General features: G+C 42.6%; 1 protein-coding gene and 1 long non-coding RNA gene across 6 annotated transcripts in view; one reads left to right on the forward strand and one right to left on the reverse strand.

Annotated features, from left to right (window-relative positions):
• PRLR (prolactin receptor) overlaps positions 1–23,541 on the forward strand; it is a 133,505-nt gene that overhangs the window by 89,302 nt on the left and 20,662 nt on the right. The window lies entirely within an intron of this gene.
• Positions 13,655–23,110, reverse strand: LOC118912116 (uncharacterized). Its single transcript, XR_005024705.2, has 3 exons — positions 20,469–23,110; positions 19,219–19,321; positions 13,655–18,401 (listed from the first exon to the last, which is right to left on the reverse strand). It is a non-coding gene; the product is annotated as an uncharacterized LOC118912116 (long non-coding RNA).

Consider the following 23,541-nt stretch of genomic DNA (forward strand, 5'->3'; position numbering starts at 1 on the left):
ATGGCATCCAGCTGTGGTCCAACTCTGTTTTGGTGCACACTTACTGAAATCAAAGCTGTATACATTTCCACTGCCATCACCTGGAAAGGAGAGAATGAGATACCATCTTTTATTTTTTTCTACCAGTTTCTGTCTATAATACTTTGTATTGATTAATAATTGGTCCTGGTTCCCTTTGCAATCTGGAGCCACAGAGGTCTTGTTCTGTGTTTTGTGTCAGCTTTAATTTGGAACACAGGGTCCTTAGCAGTGAAGTTTTGGAAATGAAGGAAAACACGGGAGGAGGCAGAGATGGAGGCAGATTTGAACGTTTGACCTGAAAGTTGTACTTAATGAATGGAGAGCCAATAATCTCTGGGACTCTGACTTCCCAGCTGTCAAATATTTGATAGACATATTAAAATTGAGGGCAGGATTAATTATCAAGGCTTCTGGAGTGCTTGTCAGGTGTGGAGGGGGGTGCGAGAGGGGGTGTGGGATAAATACTTTTATGTTCATTCCTGTTTATTCAAAAGGATTGTTGCTAATAATGAGGGCGGCTGAACATGAAAGAATATCTATTATCAAATTTGCAAGTAGGTAGGGGAAATAACACACTAACATCTCTTTTTAATTTACATACTGTACAGTTTGCCTATTTAAAGTGCATGACTCAGCAGTTTTTAGTATATTTACAGAGTTGTGGAAACATCATCATGCTCTAATCTTAAAACATTTCATTGGCCCAAGAAGGAACTTAGTACACATGAGCAGCCACTCCCCATTCCCTTTACTCCCACCTCACCACCTCTGGCAACCATTAAACTCCTTTCTGTCTCTGTGGATTTTCTTTCCTGGACAATTCATATAAATAGAATCACACTATATGTGGTCTTCTGTGACTGGCTTTTTTCACTGAAGACATATTTTTGAGGTTTGTCCATTTGTGACATGTTTCAGTACTTCTTTCCTATTTATTGCCTAGTACTATTCCATTGCAAAGATATACCACATTTTGTTTATCCATTCATCAGTTGATAGACAACCCAAGATATTTTAATTAAAGGAGTGAATTTTCATGATCACTGTAATTTGAGATGGACACTTTTTTAGCTATAGGTATGAGTTCATAAAACAGTTCCTGATCTTAATATCTTGGATGTAAGGGAATTTAGCATTGACAGCAGAAACGATGTCATTTAAGTTTGTAGAAAGTGGATGTTTGCAAGATGACCTGAATATAGTAGTGTGATATGGTCATGATATTTGCATTTGTGTTTTCCAATTATCTTAGAGTGGATCTGAATTTAAGAGTGTCCACTCCTGCCTTCTAATAATATAACTTCAGAAAGTATGAGATCTTTTCAATGATGTGCACACAGAATATACACACTTGCCTTTGTGTGTTCAGCTAAAAAGTTCATAGCTGGGTTTGAGGCCCAGCTCCATGGCTGGCCTACCTGGGTCTGCCAGCTGCACTTCCTATTGTTGTGTCCGTTTCTGTCTTCCCTTGCTTGTGGCTCAGATATGAATGAGGAGGCATGGAAAAGAGGGGAGATAGGGAGCAGAGACAGTTTAAGTTTTAGAAGTTACTCTGAGCTCCATGTTCAGGCAATTCTTACTCAAAGTGGCAAAACCCTTGTTTCCCATTCTCACATGGAGAGCAGTGGCCAGACTGAGGCTCTAAAATCCTGGCACTGGCATGTTGGGCACCTATTTAACCTATCTCTCCTGTTCTCATCAGCAAAGGGAAGACAGCAATAGTTCTTATTTTCTAGAAATGCTTTGAAGAGTCCCATAATTCCTGGCATATAACAGATACACAATCACTGTTTACTGTTAATATCATTAGCATCTATTAATTACTTGCTATGCCCTGGATACTGTGCATCCTCAATATTGTGAATCCAAAGAGGTAGCTAAAGGTATTGCAGTTTGCAGATAAAGAAATTGAGATTTGAGAAGCTTCTATGTCTTCCTTAAGATCATATGGCAAGAAACTGGTACAAGTCATATTTATATCCCTTTGGTTCAAAATCCTATACACATCAAATGGATCATACTATCTACAAGCAATGAGTCATGCTAGCCAATATGCTGTAAACTAGGATAGAGCCATAATAACACACACAAATTTATTTCAGTAAAAATGAATGAATGATACAACTGGACCACTTAGGGAAATGATGTCACCAAAACCCATGAAGCCAAAACCGAACCAAGGGCCTGGGATGAAGCTGTTGGAACAAATATGGGGCTTTAAGAACCTCAAAGTAAAGCAAATCATCATGGCTAGTTGCTATGGGGAGCCAGACACCCTGGTTTTTGGAGACTAAAAGAAACAGCACATGGCATTCTCAAGCTGAAGATGGTACTTGACCCATTTCCTTCAGCTAGGGAGTTAGTCTGTTGTGCCTATGTTGATATTTCCATTCTCAGCTTCATGGTTTAAGGTGTGTCAGTTACCATTACCACTCACCCACCAACAGCACTTTCAAATTAGTCTTGGGGACAAAAGGGTGAACAGAAGCATGTCTTATCATTGGGCCAGTTCAACTACCCATAAAAAAAGGCAACATTTGATAGTCAAAGAAACAACTACATTGAAAAACAGAAGTGTCGGCACTGACACACACTAGTTATTTACTGCTCCACAAGGGTCATTAGCTGTGTTTCCCAAGAGGAAGAGAGAAAACAGTGTGAGGGCCAGAGATAAATAGCATTGAGATGGTCACCAACTGGCTGAAGTAACAGAAAAAATAAACAGGTTTTACTCCTAACATTCCCCGCTCAACAGTTTCCCTGATTAAATAGTGTAAAGTAGGAACACTTTTGGCTACTGATCCTAAGTAATCCTAAACCTTGGATACTAAAACCAGGAAATATTCTTTCTTTTGTATTTCTAAGTGAAAAAGTGTTCTTGGTCAGAGTACCATAATCATAACAATCTTCTACTTTAATTAAAATAGTGTGTTCTTTCCCCACTTATGGTATTAGTGACTACAAATGCATAAAGAACCTTTTCATAAGCCCCTCACAGGGGTTTAGAGATCAGGTCAAAGTTTACACTTTAAGAATGCTCCTAATATTGCAATAAATTGAGGATTATTTTTTTAAACCAATTCCTTGAGAATTCTGGACAATGTCTTTTCCTTACATAGAGGTTTTCATTGCCCTTTCAATTAGGAGTGCAAACCCAGCTTGTAGATGCTACAAGCTTCACCAGGAAATTGGACTGACACTGAGGTGGTGCCTGAGCTAAAATAAACAGAAAGCCCTTTTGTTCAGGTTCACTGCTGATGGCCATGTCCACCTCTAAAGCTTCAAGATGACCTTTGGCCAATTTGTGCAGATTCACTCATGTCATTACATGTCTATTTAGTGGATTAGAACAGCCATTCTGCTTCTAACTGTTTTCATTTGGCATTGTAGTGCTTATAAAATTAAGGTCTAAACTCTACCCTTCTCTGCTGGTCAATCAAGGAGATCAAGGCTTCGGTTCTTTTTCAATTATCAGTAATACTCTCTATTTACTTTAGTCTCATGCCCAAAAGGATTTGAAGTAACGTGCTTTAGATACAGCTCCACTATACTGTGACCTTCACCAAGTTATAACTGTCATAAAATTTACAACCTTTCACTGTGATTCACTGTTACAAAACACTTCCATAAACTCTTGTTCAAGTTACTACCCTCAAAGAATACCAACTGACCTATATGCTCCTGATAAAGCTAAAGCCAGCAGGTGGAAAACTCTTTGGGAAATAAAAGTACTGGAAAATGCAAGGCTAACCCTATTCATCTATTGACTAGTAGGACCAGAGTTTCAGTGTGTCAGTCCAGCTTTGGTTTCAACTCTGGCCTCCAGAGAAGTTCCCATCTTGAAGATTTGTCAAGAATGGGAGGTCAAATATGCCAAGACCAGGAGGTCAGGGTGTATATGCTGCCAAGCTTCCATACAAGGAACCTCTTGGAAAAGAAATAAATTGAGGAATCTGGCCGGAATATCAGTAGCTGGAAAAGGGCCTTGACTTTTCCCAGCAGATGATCACAGGAATATCTAAACTCTAGAGTAGGGATTATAGACTATAGCTTAATTTCTAAGCCTCCAGGCTCCAAGAATCATAGCATTTCAGAAATGACTGAGCTTCCAGACCTGATCCAGTTGCTAACCCCCTAGGGTCTCTGCTGAAGCATCCACAGGGAGGAGGAGCTTATCTCTTAGCAGAGCAGCACATTTCATCCCTGGGGCATAATAATCATTAAAAAGTTCTTCTTCTTCTTGATTCCAGGCCTTCTTCCTTATAACATGACCCACCCACCCATTGTAGTTCTACCCCGAAACGGGCAAAGAAAATGTCCAGTGAGGCACTTCACCACCCTTGCATTAAACTCGAATCTGCTTCCATGTAATTTCCTCCAGTTGGAGGACTTTTCTTAAGCCTTCACGCTTTCCCAATGACCATAGCAGCCCTGTGGTTTCAGAAACAGCACACAAAGCCCCTGGAAGTTGGCACATCTTCTTTCCTACTTACAACTTTTCCGTGTCTTCTATCCCTCTCATCTTCTTCCTTTTCCTCTGATATCAGCTCCCAGTTCTCTTATGATTCTTCTGGAAATTAAACATAAACTCACACACAGAAGGCAGAGGGTTCTAATGGTAAGAGCAGAGAAACTTGATTTGAACCTAGGCAAATTTCCACAGCAAAGGCTTCCTAATAAATATTATTTAACTGGTGGGCATCAGGGAGAGTGTAATGATAGAATATAAGCGAATAATCATAAATTGCAGTGTACTATGGAGCTATTGAATAATGTTCAGTTCTAAGAAACCCCGAGCATCATGTAGCCCTAGCTCCTTGTCTTACACTAGGACATTAAATAGAGAAAAGTGACTTGCCCAAAGACCACAGGACAAGTTAGAAGCAGAGCTAGAAACTGAACCCAGATTTTCTGACTCATAATCCCTTACTCCTTCCACTGCCCCTCTATTGAAATCAATAAAATCATCTCTGCATAGACCCTAAAGAGTACCCAAGACATATTAGGTTCTCAGTAACTAGTGGCCAAAGAAGTACATAAGTAAACAAATGAATAAATGAATGAATAACTAGTACTTGTTTCTGATAATATTTTATAGTTTCCCTCCAAATGTCACTTATGTTTTTCATCATTTTTTAATTAGGTCTCTATTAAGGAGCTTGGTTCTCAAAATGTAATTGTGAAGATTAAATGGGACAATGCATTGAAGTGCTTAAAAGCAGTGTCTGGCAGTCTGTAAATGTTAACCAATTATTATCTTTCTCTGTTTTCTAGCCATTTATCTAAATAAGATTATGCTAATGTATAATGACTCACTAATCTGAAAAATCACTTTGTGATCTCCTAATGAAAGGAATTCTGAAATTGCAAAAATATTACAACTAGTTGTCAGTTCCTATCCTGTGCCTTTAACTAGGTCATCCACTCCCACCCCTTGTCTCTGGCACCCAAAAAGACTCAAAGTCCTGGGTGCTTTCACTTCCTCCTCTGGGCTTGTGTTTGCTCAGCCCCTGACCTTTGGGCTGTCTCCCATTCCCAGGCAGGACTTGCTTGTTGGATCTGACAGTGTATTTGGTTTTACCCTATTTGACCCTTAGTACTCTTGCTCCTTCTCTTTCGATCTCAATCGTGAAGTTTTGGAATCTCCCCTTGGTTTCCTCCACTTGTAGGCACCTGGTAGTTCTATTTCTCCTAAACGAGGCCCATTCCCTTGGTCCGAGTTGATGTTTTTGCCTCTGCCTTGTAGATGGTCCCATAATATCTATATTGTAGTATTTCTTATAAATAATAATTTTTTATATGTGGGGCTGGAAGATAGACTAAGGCTCTTCATATTTCTGTTTCAGGAAAGGGAAAAAGGGTTATTTTTCCTTCTTTATTTTTGTGTTAACTGAGCTGGCTCTCTCCACTCCTTTCTGTGTTTTGCTTCTGATCTGCCAGTTTGATGGTGCTCAGACTGGACCTGCCCAGGAAGAGCAAGTTCTGTGTGATTTATTGGACTGTTTTCACTTTGAGGGCTTCACGCACATATCTACAAATTGCCATATGTGATCTGTATCAATTGCCAGAATGCTTGAAGTTTCCTTCTGAATCTCCTGATTGTATCTGACAATTTGTCAAGACTAAAGACTCAACTTGGGCCAATGTCAGGAAACAGGAAGAGCTTTGCTAAATTGACCAGTAAAGATTATAGCTGAACTTCTGGGATGTACAAGAAACACCTTTTATCTTTTGAAACTCTGTCTTCTGGTGAATTACCACTAATGTCTTCATATTTTTTTAATGGTATAACTACCCCCACCATGCCCTACCCAGAAAGTAAGTTCCTTCAGAGCATGGATATGATTTGTTTATATTCACAGTTCTATCCTCAGAACCTGAAATAGTGCTTAGCAAATCTCAGGCAACCAGGGTTCACAGAGTAGTGAATGAATTAATGAATAAATGAATGAGAAGCAGGATCGAGTTGTAGGTGGACCACAGCCTTTGGCACCAAAGAGATCCCTGTTCAAGTTTTGATTATGTCACTTCCCAGATATAAGACCTCTCTGAATGTCGGTTTCTTCATCAATAAAATGGGAAAGATAATAGTATTTACCTCATAGGTTTTGGGGGAGAAATCAAATAATGCATGTAAATATCTTAGAACAGTATCTGACCTATTTTTGAAGCTCATGTTAACTGTTATGTGTATTCTTTTCAGTGAAAACCTTAGATGTTGAAGCTTATTAGAGATTATTGAGCTAATTTAATATGACTAGTAATAATGACTGTACTAAAGACAAATTAGTTTAATCTGTCAGCAAAATTTTAAAGAGCCACGTTGACAAAGCATGTATTGGTCACACTCACCATGTTTAAAATACTATACTAGGAATTCAGGAGTGGGCGAGATACAAAGATAGGTGACACAGTCTCTTTCCTCTAGGAACATAAAATCCAAAAAATTTACTATGAATGCAGTGCCGTGCTGAGTATGTATAAATATGAGGCATTGTTACTTCCTACATTCACTCTCTATGCTTTGCAGAAAGTTATTCTAGAAAAGTTCTTTGAAATTATTCTAAAAAAATTACTCAGCGTCTTTTTTGAACCCTTATAATGAGCAACCCCCTGCCTCATGCAACAGCTCATTCTGTTTGGAAATGGTAATCACCTTTAGAAAGCTCTCCCTTACAATTATCACTAATCTACCCCTCAATGATTTCTACACATTGGTACAACTTCTGCCTTCTGGACTCACCCCCAAATAAATGTTTTTCCCCGACATAGCAGAGGTCAGCAAAGTAAAGCCTGCAGGCCAAATCCAGCCCACGATTTATTTTTGTAAATGAAGTTAATTGAAGCACAACCCAGTCTATTCATCTGTAGGTTGTCTGTGGCTGCTTTTATACAATAGCACAGAGAGTAGTTGCAACAGAATTTATGGCCGGCAAAGTAAAAAACATTTACTATTTGGCACTTAAAGAAAAAGTTTTTCATCTCTACTCTATATAACAGACCTTGAAACACTAAAAGACAACTAATATGCCTCCTTTTCAAGTGAGAAGCACAAAACTGAGCCTAGAAGTCTAAGTGGGAGCTAATGGAGGCACTATCACCTCCCTTGTTCTGGACACCATACTTTCAATTAGATACCTGTTCTTTGACCACATAATTGAAAGTTAAGTGTATAAAGGACTAAACCTCATATTTTTTTCCCGAGAGCTACTGTTCAGCTGTTCCTCCCCACCCTGCATTGGTGCAGCCTCGTGTGAGAAACTAGGTACAAAATGACATTTTTCCAGCCTGTCCAGAGTAATCAGAAAATAATTCAGCATATATTTGAGGGTGGCATCAGTCAAGGTCAGACAGGAAGAAGGTGACACACTCAGTTAGGATTTGTAAGATTATATGATAAAGAGACCATTTACAGACCTGTGGGCAGGGTTGGAAGAACTTACAAGGGAATTGGCCACCACCCTCCCTGCAAAAAGGAGAATGGCAGGGAAAGATCTTGTGGGACCCAGTGACAGCTGTGGCCATGGGAGAGGGGCTGCCAACTGCAGCTGTGGTAGCAGGGACACAGCCACTGCTGGAACCAAGCATGAGGAGGGAGGGAGGGAAGGTAGCAGTTACCCTAGTGTGCGCTCTTCTCACCCTCTGTCTCCCATGGGTGGAGCCCAACCTGCAGCTGGAGGGCAAGAGCCGTAGGAGTCAGCCCCACAGGGCACAGAGAGGCCCGAGAGTGGGTGTGGAGGCGGGGGCAGAAAATGACGAGGGCTAAATGGTGTGCCAGGCATTTACCAAATGCTGAATGAATAAGCAGATGAATGAATGACACACGTGAGCGCAAGGCCTGTGGCTCAGTAAACCTTTGCTGCACCGCAGAAATGAGTGAAAGCACCATGACACCCTCTACGTCCTCCCGCCCAGAGCCCTCACTGCTGCTGCTTGGCATTCAGACTCTCCGCCCTCATGCAGCCCTCCTCCTGTGCTTCAGTCCCTCTGCACCCTCCACTAGCATCTGCTGACCCCCCTGGGGTTTCCTGCCAGAGCATAAGAAGAGTCTGGATTCTTCTGGACAGAGCTAGGAAATTATCAAAGAGAGGGCTTTCAGTCCTGAAATGATTCCCAGAATCTAAAATGCATTTTAGAATATTCAGAGTTTTAAAAATGAAAAATTCAGCAGTGCTACACCCACTGGAGTAAAAATGGTGGCTTCTGAGAAAGCTATGCCAGACACTTGTGTTACAGACTCTGGCTTCACCAGACTCCTTATTTCCAAAAGCCCTGGGGCCGGCTATTTTATGCTCAAGTGGTCCTCATCACTTCACTGTCTTTTATGGAAACAATGTCTGGGCTGTCCATCCATTCCTTATTCCAGTAGCAGTAATGTTGAGAAAGTGGACTGTGTGAGAGAGATTTCAGTGGCATGAAGCCATGGGTGGCTGTCCACAGCTTCCTGCCTGTCACTTCCTCCTTCATCAGTTGAGTCAGCAGGGAGAATATTCAGCATCCAATTCCTCAAGGGATAAGCCTTAGGATTCTGGATTTCAAGACAGGAATTATTTGAAAGCATGATTTGTTCTGCTTCGCTAGTTAGATTGTTTTTGCGTGGAATGTGCAAGACAGAATTGGGTGCTAAGTTAGGAATTGGTGTCCATATAGCAAAGCAAATTTTTAAAAGTAACTAGAGACATATATGGGCTTTTTTATGCTCAAGTCTGGAAATCATTTTTGCTCTAACTCAGATCCATATTACCAGCAATTGTCACCTCGTGCCTCACAGACCTGAGCTAGTCAGTCCCTGGATTTTAAAATGTCTTACACAAAACCTAGAGCCAGATATATTGGAAGGAACAGGTGGGAACCAGGTGGGAACCATGAATCCTGGTGGGCATAGCCCAACTCTGTAAGCCCATAGCCAGCAGAACAACAAAAACCTCTTCCTCACCAAAAGTCATTCCCACTTCAAAAACCATCCTTTTGCCAGTGCTGGTGCATACGCATAGAATCAAAGATGGGCTTCAGGTTGGAGTGGTGAAATTCCCAAATTCAGACATGGTTATGACAGGATTTGTCAGCGAATTTCACTCAAGGTCACCGGGACCAAATTTCATAAAAATCTAATCTCATTAGGATCACCGGCAAAATTTGAGGAAGATCTGAGATAATAGTGCCGTACCAATGTTAATCTTCTGATTTTAATCATTACACTGTGTTTATGTAAGGGAATGCCCTGTTCCTAGGAAAACATACTGAAATATTTAGAGGTTAAGAGGCATCAAGACTGCAACTTCTCAAATGATTCAGAAAAAATAACCACTTGTGTGTACAGCGAAGAAAGAATGATAATCAAATGTGGTCAAATAGTAATCATTAGGGTATCTGGGTGAAGGGTATTTGGGATTTTCTTTTTTTAGCTATGTTTGCCACTTTTCTATAAGTTTGAAATTTCTTCTTAATAAAGTTGCCAGAAAACTAATTCCAAAAGACTAGAGCTATCTTATGCCTACACCTGAAGTGCACAGATTTCAGTCATGGTATGTGCTAGAAAGTGAGTCAGAAATGTCATCACCTATTTCACCATCTTTAAACTAAAAGTAGTCACTTCCTCTTTCAGCTAAAGAACTCTTTTATTCACGGAGGTAAATAGACTAAGGACGCTTTCCATATGAACCCTGGAACTTAATCAAATGTCCACCTGTCACATCACCTCTCTGTCCTACTGTCCATTTCATTTAGGCAAGGTCAGAGATTCATCTATCTGGGCTCATGGAGGGAATAATTCCAAATCAATGTCTACATTGTCTCCCACTGTTCTTTTCAAAGACCTTTTTCCATCTCCCCAGCCTGTCCTGCTCAGAAAACCCTTCTGTTTATCTAAAAAAAAAAAAAAAATCTATTAATAGCTGATTATCTCCTGGTAGTGCAATTATGGGATTTTTTTTTCTCCTTACATTTCTTTATTCTTCAGAGACTTTCAACGATGACTGTGTTACTTTTAAAATCAGAAAAAGAAATATTTTGTTTTTCTCTGTGTTTCCAAGCAGCTAGCTGTACATAATTCTTGCCATAGCTTTCTGTGCCACGCATAGCTCCCTAATATTGTCACCGCTGCATGTCTCCTCCCTCCCAGCCTGTTGACAGACCTAAGGGGAAGACACCTATGTGGCAGGCTCTGGATCTTCCCCATCTACCACTGGCAAGGAAAATCACTTCATAGCCCCATGGCCTGCTGAGCCCCAGGTATAACCTGCTGACTTGAATCTCACAAGCTGCTGGTTGACTCTCTCCACTTATAATATCCTGTTGCTATTTTGGAGTTGGAATTAGATAAAAGTACTTAACTCACATTTTCCCCTTTCATGCCAACTCAAATACTGTGCCCCTGTTCCATCTCCCTAGGATGCCAAACCCAGTGGAGAAGCAGGTCATGTGAAGTATTACAGCTCCATGCTACAAATGAAGAAAGTAAGCCTTGTGGTTTGCCTCTTTAGATACTACAGTAAAGTGAGACCTAGACCCACTGACGCCAGCTTGACCTGTGTAACCCTTAGGGTGCACTTTCTCTCTTTCAGAAGAAGTTAAGGATTCGTGCAGACATAAAACTGACTAGGTCATTAGTAAGAGAAAATTCTAACCAAAATTATCCTAGGACTTCCTGAGGCCATCCTCTCATGTGTACTAGTTTTCTAACATTGAAAAAGTGAAAGCTTTTTGAGGACTAAATGCCATGTCAATGTCAAGAACCAAGCCTGAGTTTTCCCTCTGGGCAGTGGTTTTCAACTTTAGCACTGTTGACATTCTGGAGCAGATTATTCACAGTGGTGGATGCTGTCCTATGCATTCCTGGGATCTTGGCAGCAACCCTGGTCTCTACACACTAAATGCCAGTAGGATACCACCCCACCCCACTTGTGACAACCAACAGTCTTTAGACATTGCCTAAGGTTCTAGGGAAGACAAAATTTGCACCTAATAGTGATAATAAAATATATTTCCAGACATTGCCAGATGTTCTGATTGTGAGTGGGGCTGGGATTGTGCAGGGGGAAGGCAGGAATCACCCCATGGAGAACCACGACTCTAAATTACCTCAATCCAGCAAGAACTTTTGTTTTTCATGCAAATGGGCTGAAGTTATAGTGTTCAGAGTAAACATGAGAGAGCACCTGCAGAAAGGATGCCATGAGATGTCAAAATGCTTTGGTACCACAGGACCCTGCCCAGAAGTGTTGGGGAACATTGCAACAGGTGAATCAACCCAGCCAGATGACCAGCTTCTCTGAATCTCCCTTTTCTGAGGTTCTTCCCCTTGATGCCAAATGTCATATAAGATTTGTCTGAATGAAAGACAAACCAGGGAGAACACGATATCACCAAATATTGTGAGTAGTCCTTCCCTTCACGTGGTCAAAGAAGTCTAGAAAAGCATTGTGCAGTCTGAACAGCATGCAAAGCACCAGGGGGATTTGGATGCTGGGTTTTTTTTATTATATGTATACTTACAGACCACATTATTGCACTAAAGATTTGAAGCTTAGTCTCTAATTTACTCTAATTTTACTTTATAAAATTTGATATTTTTTAAACAAATAGGCCCCCATTCTGTGGCCTAACTTGAAATCCCTTTTTCCATTTATTAAAGAGTGCAGAGCAGGTGATGTGGTAGCAGCAGATCCACCTGTCATTCCAGCTGGTGAGCCAAGGCCCCAAGAGTAAATCCCAAAGCATTAGGGTTGGTATCTACTCTCCCTGCTCATCTGCAAGCATGCCTCTTATCCCCCTGGTTGATCGCCTTTCCCTGCAACTGCTCCTCATTTTCCTCTACCCTTTACCCAGCCTAGTGTTTGATTGGAAAGGCTGCTTCTCAGGCCAGTGTCTGTGAAACCACAGGCAAAACTTGAAAGCAATTACATGGTCGTCCAAGAGAAACAGAAATGCAGCTCAGTTTCAGGGTGAAAATAACATCCAGAAGTCATTGTTCATAAAATAAATCAGAAGAAAACGTCTCCCTAAAAGAGGAGATTAGAATTAAGCATAGAAGTACAATTCCTGGCTGAGGCTTTGCTGAAAGTGCCACAGTTCCTTTTGTGAGCTTTGACTGGGTTTCTGGTCTTTAACCCTTTGATCTTGTCCAGTGTGACGACTCCCAGTCTCCCCAGCCTCTCCTCCCCAGGGTGGAACAGAGCGCCACTCTGACCGGCACGCCAGGCTCCTTTGCAAGAGCTTGACATCCTCTGGGCCCTGTTCATTCCACCTCTCCCACCGCCAGCCCTTCCCCAGGCTCCCAGCTGCACATCTCTGACCTTAATTCTCCCCAGACTGCAAGAGGTTGGGAGGAGCTCAGAAGCAGCCCGGAGCACTATGGAGGGTGTGTCCATCCAAAGAGGGTGCTTCAGAGTGTGTCTTACACTTTATGCCCATAATCTTTTCACCCACCATGCTTGCCTGCCAGAGTCCTTCAGATTCTTATCACCTGAGCCTCTGCTTTGACTAAAGGAGACATTGCCCAACATCGATACACTTACTTACAGGGGTAAGACCTTAATTTATGGATAAGAATTTTTACCAAATTCACTTATTGGCTGTCCTCTAAGAGGGCCTTGGAATTCAGACACAGGACAGGAGAATTGAAATTGCAACAGTGAGACCGAGATGATTGAGGTATTTAGCTCCAAATCTGCATTGTCTAATGTACTAGACAATTGAAATGTAAATTCATTGAAAATAAGCAATGGTAAAAATTTAGTTCCTCAGGCACACCGGCCATATTTCAAATGTTCAATAGCCACGTGTGGCTCGTGGCTACTATATTAGACAGAGCAGGTACAGAACACCTCTGTCATCATAGATAATTTTCCTCCAGACTGAAGCTGATACTGGCAATTGGCAATAGGGAATTCTGGAAAGCAGAGGGAGCCTGTAATCATCAGCTATACAGGGAGGGATGGAGAAGAGTAGAAGGAACAGAATTCCAAAGGGAAAGTGAAGAGGGACAAGAGGCAAACTTCAGATGCTTTGCTAAGGGCCCAGCCCTGGGCCCTTTTGATTTGGTAACTTCCAGCTCTAAGTATCCAAGAGTCCACTTAGAGCTGGAAGTTCCTGACTCAGAAGCCACTGCATGCATTCACCCCACCACAAAGCTCTGTGTGATGACAAATACAAATAAAGGAGCTCCAGGGATGGCTTGGGGCTCCATTTCCTCCACTGCATGGCCCCCAGGTTCTGTGGGCTCCTTGTGAAGCAAGGCACCCTACCCCAAATCCTGAGCTGAGTGGTGCTCAGAGTGGCCCTCACATACCAGAGTCACTGGCCCCCAGCCAAAGGGAAATCACCACCTGGCAGTGTAGGACAGCCCATCAGCACCTGAGAGTCCACTTAGAGCTCGGAGTTCCCAAAGCAAAAGACATTCAGGGGAAACCGATCGCCTTCTCCATCTGGAATTAGACCTCCACTCGGAGAGTCTGAGGGACATGAGGCATCCAAGGAGTGACTGTCATCCCCTACTGATAACTGCAATTCCTACTTGCAGTCACATGGACCATTTTCACAGTACGTGGCTGAGGAAAGCAGGGCAGATGTGACCCATCAAGGCTTTGTATTAGAAGAAATTTGTTCTCAAAAAGAGGAAGAGATATGCCAAAGTCAGTCTGACTGGTAATGGCAGAACCAGCTCTAGAAACCACCCTCCCGCTCCAACTGCAGCTCAGATCACCTCCCTCAGGTGATCAGGTTATTTTGTACCTGTCCAGATCCCTCTCTGTGTCAGTCCCAAAGGGTGTGGCCTCCCCTCAGACCACACTGCCACCCCACATCACATCCAGTGACCGAGCCCCTGACAGTCTCATGGACTCTTCACTACCACATGATCCATGCAAACTGCCGAGCGAAGGCAAAGTGGACCTGTGGCTCTCATGAGGACACTGATGTGACTATTCCCAGAAGACCCCTCCTGGACAACTGTTGCTTTCAAGGAAATAGCACTCATGGCAACCTGTGCACCAGACCTGCTAAATCTGGTTTTCTGTGCATAAGACACAGGAAGATTCTGCTTTCCTGTTTCCCAAAATTTTGAATCTTCAGTGGAAGATTCCATGCAGTGATGAACATGCCAGTGGCTTTGGTTGCTAGAAAAGGACCAGAAAACTAGATCAGATTAGTCCATTTATAGGGCTTTCAATATTTATGACTTAGTCTCAAATTGGAAAGAGATTTGGGAGCTATATGGGAGCTATTTTCCTCCCTGGCTAATAGCAGATCTGATTCCATATTTTCCTTTGACATAACATGCACATAAACACGCAGACAGGCAGACCAGCTATCGGGCCTTCATGTCTTTGAAATTGAGCATTAGTACTAAATCAGCCATTGTCCAAAGGACTGGAAAGAGCACATCAAAGGGATTGTCAAGCATAAGAGCAACAGGAAGGACAATGACACAAATGATTGCTTAAATGTGCCCAGAAAAGCCATACCCCATAGCAATATACCACTTTGTTCCTTTCCCTTACAGCAACATCCAGATACTTCTGTCAGTGTATCTCTACATCTATCTCTTTCTCCACCTATCTCTACCTCTAGGCCACTGGAGTTGAAAACATACCCAAATCATCAATTAGACCACTCAACTGTCCATGACGAACTTCAGTGAAATCCACCCCCAGGCTAGATGCCCTGCTAAAAGCAGATGAAACAGTGCCTGGGTAACAGTCTCCAAAGAAGTCCCAAGAAAACCAGTTCCAGGTTTGATTTAGCAGCTCACATCACTCTTTCCATTTGAGGGAGGCTCCTCCTCCCCCCTGTCTTTTCATCGGGGAGGACAGTCTTTCCCAGCAGACCCCAAATGACTTCTGCTATGTCTCAGCAACCAAAACTGAATGGGACCAATCACAGTCAAGTGGGAAATGAAGTTACCGCGAATACTTGAGACTGCACTTCCTCAGTTCCTGGGACTGGGCAGCTGATAGCTGGTAAAACTGAGCTCTGTAACAGTAAAAAAGGAAATGCAGCCAGCAGTGTGAGCCATACCCCATTACACACAAGGCTGTGACTAGGAATGGAGAGGGGCTTTCTACTCCTCACGCTGGAGGCAGCCTCCCCAGGGAAGCCCACCACCCCTTGACCTGGTCAAATCTGCCCCCTATTGGCACTCATAGCAACTGCAAAGTCCTTCTTAATACTTTTGTCACTCACATGTCACAGTTTTACTAGTGTCTCTCTTCTCCAACAGGCTGTAAATATTAAAACCAAGTTGTTTTAGCACAATGCTGTATTCTCAAGGCTCTACCCATTCCTGGTGCATCTTAGATGTTCAGTGACATTTGTTAAAAGATGTAATCATAGATGGATGAATGGATGGATGTGTGTTCTAGCCACTAAACTAGTCAGGTTGGCTCTGACTTTTGCTGAAAATGCATCAGAAGGAGCTGAATCTTGGTTTCCCTTTCTCCTCCCTGTTCTCATTCAATGAGTGTGCACTGGAAACATTTACAGCTCTACTCCCAGGCCCAACCTAAGGACCCTGGCCATTTATGCCTTTGATTGCTTTTCTGATAAGAGAGGGCTTCTGAGGGAAGTTGAGTAGAGAAGAAAGAAAAAAGAGTGATTACAAACCAGCAAGAGAGACAAGTAATTATCTTGCTGCATAAGTAACCCAGATTTTTTGAATTAAGGAGCAAGTTTAAAAGAACATATTGTACATGAGTGAGAAAGTGTGATTAAATCAGGTAGAGACAGGAAGTACTGGCACAAGATGGAGGGAAGTGAGGGTGGAGAGGAGGACCTTGGGACTTGTGGTGGTTTCAGGTTGCGGCAGATACACCCAGACTTCTGGGCCCTAAGCTAGGAGGTAGGCTTCAGCCCTCCAGTCCACTGGCTGCCTGTCTTGCCCACCACCCTTGGGACTCCCAGGCCCTCCTGCTTTCTCCACCCTTTTCCCCTGTTTACCACCCATGGAACTTCCAGACCCCCCTGCTCTGCAAAGCAAAGATGGACAGAAGCTGAGGGGCCAGGGTAAGACACGTGCCCAGCTGCTTAAAGAAAACCTTGAACTTTTTCAGTTCCTCTTGAATAAGATGACCCTGCCCAGCTCTGAGGCTCTGTAAAAGGAGTTTTTCCGTGAAATTGCCTTTCACCCACTTGTCAGAACTTAATGGCAAAAAATGCCCCTGGGCATTTTAAATAACCCTAAAATGGATACAATAGCGGAATTCGGAGAAGTAGAGGGAATTCTCAGAAACAAGTGAGCAGGCTGTGGGACATCAAGAACTGTTGAAATCATTCTTTATTGCCTGAGAGGTAGGGTGCATGCTTAGCCACACACACCAGTTAACACAGGGAAGTTGGCTGTCAGCAGCTGCTGAAATTCAATGTTTGCCATAACACAAATAAGCAATCTTTGTATTCTACCCCACTGGGGACCTTCAAGTATTTACACCATGAAATGGCAGGTTTTCATTAGGAGACTGTTTTTGTGCAGTTAAAAGGAATATAAGACTTTTTTTTCCTTCCTCAATTATGAAAGTAATAACTTTTTATTGTACTTAGGCATTTTAGGGTATTTTATTTTATTACAAAAGCAATAACTTTTATTTTACAATCATCCTCCCAGAGATAACCACTGCTAATATATTGGTGTATATGTATTTCCAGTCTCTCTAATGTGCACATGTAGAGATATATTTATTAGAATTAAGGTCAAATACATCTTTCTGTACCCAGTTTTCTTTCCCTTTTTCACATGTTTCCATATCATTGAACATTTATTGAAGTATTTTAAAGATTAAGTAATGTTTCATTGTATGCCTATACCATAATCTAGTTAAAAATAATCCTTTGTGATTTAATATTTAGATTTTTTTCCAATATTTTCTTTTTATCAGTATCACTGGGGGGGTGTTCTTTTGTTTTTGCATATCTCTGTTCATTTGGAATAAATTTCCAGAAGTGTATTTTCTGATGTAAAGTGTATCCAAAGTGTGGATACACTTAGTTGGCTTTGTTACCCATCTGTCCTTGAGTTCAAATTAAATGCTTTTAATATATATTACCAGAAAGATTTTACTAGTTCACATTCAGAAGGCAAGACGTCAGTCCCATCAAGCAGCCAGAGTTGTTTGCCAACTTAATGTTACCATCCTGAATCTCACAGGGTTGAGAAGAGAATAAAAGAATAAAATACTTTATATGAAAATAAACTCTGAAATTTGAAAACCCTATTAAAACACCGGTTACCATTATTACTAATTTTTTAATTACCCAGGATGGAAAAAGTATTATCTCTCTCAACCACATATTCCAATAATTAACAGCCCTTAAGAGAATGAAATCTTTCCCAGTGGGCCCACTTGGCACTCTGCTTGCTAGGCACACACCCAGAGCTGTAAATAGAAGGCTGGGATTATAATGGGGTCTTTTGCCAATCAAGGACATTTGGAGGAATGTATTCCAGAAATTCAGGTGTAGATCAGCCCCTCTGGATAGGCACACTCATGAAAAACATCCCAAGCTATTTTCATTTGGGCCTGTGACAACTGACAGAATGACAAAGCAACAAATTTCCCTTCCAAATCATACTGTTCTTGTGCTAATAGTAAAATTAATTTCTATCTCTCAAGCTGAGTTGAGAAGCATAGAGATGCAACAATAGGATGTGAGCCAGGTCAAGGATGAAAATCATTCCAGATAATCTTCCAAGAGGAATGTTTCCAAGGAGAAGGAGAAATTCACTAACCTTTTGGATATTGAGGTCCTAATCTTTTTTTTCCTCTGTTGGTTCCATAAAGAGCTGTCTGGAAGACACACCGCCAGTTATACGATGGACAAATAAGTGATACTGTTCTTGTAAAGCAGTGAGCTGACAATGATTTGCTGGGTTCTGCCAGGCCAGTGTCCTGGGGGTAAATGTACAGACAGTTGCCTAAGTCCACATGCCTTCTATGAGCAAATACATTGGCCCAGGAAGCCCCACAACCGACTGAAAATTAGGCCTACTGTTTGTTAATGTACACTGTTGGGATGCTAGACTTTTAAAGAAATAGAGAGAGAGAGCTCCTTTTATAACTGACAGTAGCATTTGCTTTTTAAGATGGTGAGTATATTATATATTTTTCTAGGTATAGTTGTCTTACTTTGGAAAACAGAAATGCATCATTATTCAAAGCCCAGTTATTGAGCAACCAGATCTTAGTTGGCTTTGTTACCCATCTGTCCTTGAGTTCAAACTGATGCACATGAACAGCTTTGCTGGAGGAATCAGTAATGTCTCAGAACACATCCTCCAGTAATATGGAGGGCCTGTTGATTAGTGGGAAGAGTGTGTGGCAGAGCTCAAGGTCAAGTGCTCTTTCAGTGGGTCTGTAATTCAGCATAAAGTATTTATATGGCCTCATCAAAATATTCAGTCAATCATTCTATCAATGTTGTTGAACACCTATGGACAATGTATAAATGTGACAATAAGTGGGGGCTGAAAATGTAGAGGAAACAAGACAAGTTATGATGGTATTCAAGATGGAACAGAGGCAGTAGGCCAGATATCAGAGGTTTCCCTCAGATTCACAGTTCTTCTACTTGGTTAAACATAGCAGTTACTATCCATACTAAACTGCACTGATCGTCCCTGGATTAGTCAGGCTGAATAAGGCTAGCTCTGGTAACATTCTGCCTCACTAATCCCAGAGGCTTAATAACCAAAGGTTTATTTCTCACCCATGTCAAGAGTCCAGTGGACATCAGAAGGAGATGCAAGATCCTTCCATCTGTTGGCTGGACTTAGCCCTTAGGGCCTAGAAGTCCTCACCCTCATCTTCCTCTGGCCAGTAATGGATCAGATACAGAAATAGAAAGAGAATGAGAATGTGTGAAAATGCTTAAAAACCAGGACTAGGTCAGAAGTATATCATTTCTGCCCACTTTGAAGGGACACAAATTCAATCACCTGACCCCATCCAATTATAGGGGAGTCAATGAGGTGAGCCTCGTGTGCCCAGAAAAAAAAAGGAGAACCAAATGGATGGACACTAGCCGTCTTAACTACTCCTGTGAATGGTCCCCCAGGATTCTAACTGAGGTGGGAGGAAAAAAGAAGAATGAGAGAGGACAACTGCTTTGACACATTCTTGAGAATTTCTTCTTAGATTTGTCAACTCTGTCAGATGTGCACACAGCCCACTCTCAATGCTCTGAAGAGTCTTCCCATCAGGCACTTGGCCCAGGCCCTTCAGCTTTCCAGGACCCGTTGCCCCACATGTGAAAGTAGGAGATGGGATCTGAATCCTTTCAAGTCTTTTGGCTCCTTTCATATCCAAAATGCCATGATTCTAGAACTCCTGATATTCATTTCCTCCTAGACAAACAAGCAGGGAGCCAGAGAGGCCATGCCAGGAAGCCAGTAATTTATTTTTTATTTTAATTTTTAACCTCCCTTCTCACTTCCCAAGCACATTTCTAAAAATTAAAATACACATATAACAGACAAGGTTGTTACCAATATAATAGTATTTTTTTATGGCAAAGTAAAATTGTTTTGTGTTTGAATGAATAACACATTCACACACACATACATAACACAAAAAGATCCCTCTGTGAAAAAATAATCTTGTTAGAACAGGCTTGCAAAATATGTTCACCTCCTACTACTCTTTCCTGTATTCATTCTGCAGTGATAACAAATTGTATTGTCTCAGTGGCTTATGACAACATTTACTTTTTGTTCGCTTCCCATAAAGACAGTGGATCAGCTGCAGGTTGGCCGTAGTTCTGCTAGGATTGGCTGGACTCAGCTGGACCCATCTGGGTTTACCTGCCTTCTCATTCTGGAACCCAGACTGAGGGCATAGCCATCATCTGGGACACCCCGAGGTCATATAGAAAACAAGAGCAAGAAAACCTAAGCCAAACCATGCGATTGCATGTAAGGCTACTGCTTGGACACAGCAAAAACCGTCATAACCACTCACATTTCCTTGGCCAAAGCTTTTCACATGGCCAAGACCAAAGCCATTGAGATGGGATGTGTATTCCTCCCAGAGGATGCAGGAGGATGCCAAGGACAAGCGGCAGGGCTACGTAGCCCTCTGGTTTACAGCTGGGGGCTGCAATCTGTCCACTTCCATTGAGATTTCTAAATGCAAAGTCCTCCTTCTGATCTGGAAAGTTCTTGGTATGGAGAGAGTTAGGAGGGAGAAGCAGTCTGCAATGGAGAATTGGAGGGATTTTAGCAAACTCATCTCATCCTTATCACAGCTCTGTGAAGTTGGTCCTTGAATTATTTCCATTTTACAGGTGAGAAGACACAGAGAAGTTAAGTAAGTTAACCTAAAATCACACATCTAATAAGTGGCAGAAACAGGATTCCAAAGCAGATATGCAGCTCCAAAACCCCTGGGATGTAGGCCACTGTCCTAGATGCTATCCTGCATAATCTCTTCTCCCGTGGAGACGGGGAAGTGAGCCACATATGAAAACAGACAGAGCTAATAGAATCAGAGGGCAGTGAATAATGAGAACATGTGAAGCCTTGGCACTGTGTAGAGATTAAACCTGGCCAACACCAAGAACATGGAAGGGAAAAGAAAGTACCCATCTTCTTGTGCTCTGCTCTCTAGGGACAAAAGCACCAGATCAGGAGCAGCTGGGCCTGGAAACCAGTCATTACCCCCAAGATGGGCAGAATAGGACTGCAGAGGTAGAGGGGAAGGTGCAAGCTGAGCTGCGAGGGGATAGTGTCAAGGGATTCTGCCAGCAAATCACAGATGGCCCGGCCATACCATAGGCAAGCTGCGGCCAACAGAACATGGGGATGCCGGCCACCTGGAGGAGTTAGCCGCTGGTCTGGGCAATGGGCAGAGATCCAGAACCTGATGGGCCTGGTCATAGAAGAACTAGGGTCTTGACAGTTAACATGGCAGGTTGCCAGTACCAGGGGACAGGGCAGGACCCAGTGCAAGGTGTCCCTGGGTTTTCCTTCTGTCCCCGGAGGAACGGACATCTGCCCCCAAGCCCACAGGTAGGACTCAGGCGGCCCCAGCTGTGGAGGCCTGTGGGCAGAGGTAGCCAGGCCGTCAGGGCAGTCTCCAGGCTATATATACAGACACACACTAAAATGTTCTGTCACAGAAGCCCCAGACTGCAGTGGGAGGTGCACTTTTGAGAGTCAAGGAGGGCTGAGCTTTTTCCATTTCTTTAAGTTATAGTTAGGTACATTTGTTTGTTTTGTTTTTATTTTAGTTCATGTACCACATTTAGAAAGCTGCTTAGTTAAGCAATTTGCCCCACCCTCACCCCCACCACCTCTGTTCTGGTTGTCAGAAGATAGGTTAAGTTAGCTCAGGAGAGGGGTACAGAAGGGAAATCAGGGAACCCATCTCCATGAGAGGAGAAGGAGGAGGGAGAGGAGCTGGGGCTCACAAGGCATCTCCCCGTCAAGGGCTACCTGGAAAACTGCACTGAGCAGGCCTGAAAGTTTCAGCTATACCCACATCCTCCTTACATGTAAGAACATTGTGTCCAGAGAGGTGGAGTTTGGGGTGTGCAGTAAATGTTTAGCAAGTGCCCCACAAGGGAAGAAAAAGAAATCCTCACCAGTAGAATTTGCCAATTCCCGTGGTATAAATACTCCCACTATGGCTCATTTGAAGCCACCAACAGGAAGCCAAGTGGCTTATGACAATCCTGAAAATATAACAACTGCCTCCTGGTGGAGCCCAGCCCAGAGCACCCATGAAGAGGGTCCCCGTGACCACACAGCTCCTGACACACCGAGCCCTCCTCACAGGAAGTACCCCACTCAGGTCTTTCCTCTTAGGAAAATGCCCTTTCTAGACGCAGAGACTAGAGGAGCCCATTCTGCCATGGCCACCAGACCTTCCTCCCCTCTCTTTTTCTCTAGAGCAGGGCTTTCAAACTTCAGCTGGCATAAGAATCTCCTAAGTGCTTGTTAAAAATGCTCCTCCTGATAGATACTTGCAACCAAGAGATACTAAATAAATCTAGAGATCTAATGCACAGCTTAGCAATTTTGGACAGCAATGCTGTATTATAAACTTCAAAATTGCCGAGAGATTAGATCTTCATCGTTCCCATCACAAAAAAGAAATGATAATCATGTGATGTGACAGAAGTGTAAGCTAGCACTAAGGTGATTTACATATTGGCATATATAAATGTATCAAATCAACATGAGTACTAAACTTATACATGTCACATACATCTCAATTTTTAAAAAGTTTTTAATTTTAATTCCCCTTTCTAGGCCCAAACCACTAAAAATTTTGACCCATTATATCTGGGTGAGCAGTGCCCAGAACAGACTCTAGCCACAGTGTCCCAGGACCCACTGCTTTGGGAGGACCTGGATCCCCACAGCACCCAGCATCAGAGGTGCCTTTGGGCAGAGAGAGTGTGCTGAGGAAGCCCTTTGTCAGGAAGAGGGCTGCCTTCAAGGCAGAGCCCATGGCCCAAGGTCCTCTGACCTTTCATCCCAGCCGTAGCTGGGCTGGGTTTTGTACATCTGGTGCTCCCAGAATGGGCCATTACTTCTCTGTAGCCATCAGAAGGGGAAAGCGTGGTGGTTAACAACCCAGACCCCCACTGTTGAGTTCCTCTCCCTCCATACTCCACTCACCATGTGACCTTGGACCGCTCACAGAGCCTCTCTGAGCCCCAGTGTCCTCGTCTGCAAAATGGGCATATTAATGGTATTTACATCTCAGGCTTGTTGTCAGGATGAGACATGTAGTGTGTGAGCTGATTTTGTCAGCTCAAGGTTGGAGCACACTAGGGACTTTTAAGAGAAGGTGGTTGGTTTAGGCCACTTACCCCTTTGAGCTTCAGCTTCTCACCTTTGAAATGGGAGCAATGAGGTAGTAGTGGTAGAATAATAAGAACAGTAATTGTTTCCCTGCCCACTGCACAGGATTATTCTAAAGATGATGACAGTATGAAAGTGCTTCGCACACTGCTGCTCACCACATAAATACAAGTTTTGTCCTCTTAGCTTTGATATTGTTAATTTGAGGCAGGACTCAAGAG

This window comes from Manis pentadactyla, chromosome 2 (assembly GCF_030020395.1).
Source record: "Manis pentadactyla isolate mManPen7 chromosome 2, mManPen7.hap1, whole genome shotgun sequence".
Classification (NCBI taxonomy): domain Eukaryota; kingdom Metazoa; phylum Chordata; class Mammalia; order Pholidota; family Manidae; genus Manis; species Manis pentadactyla.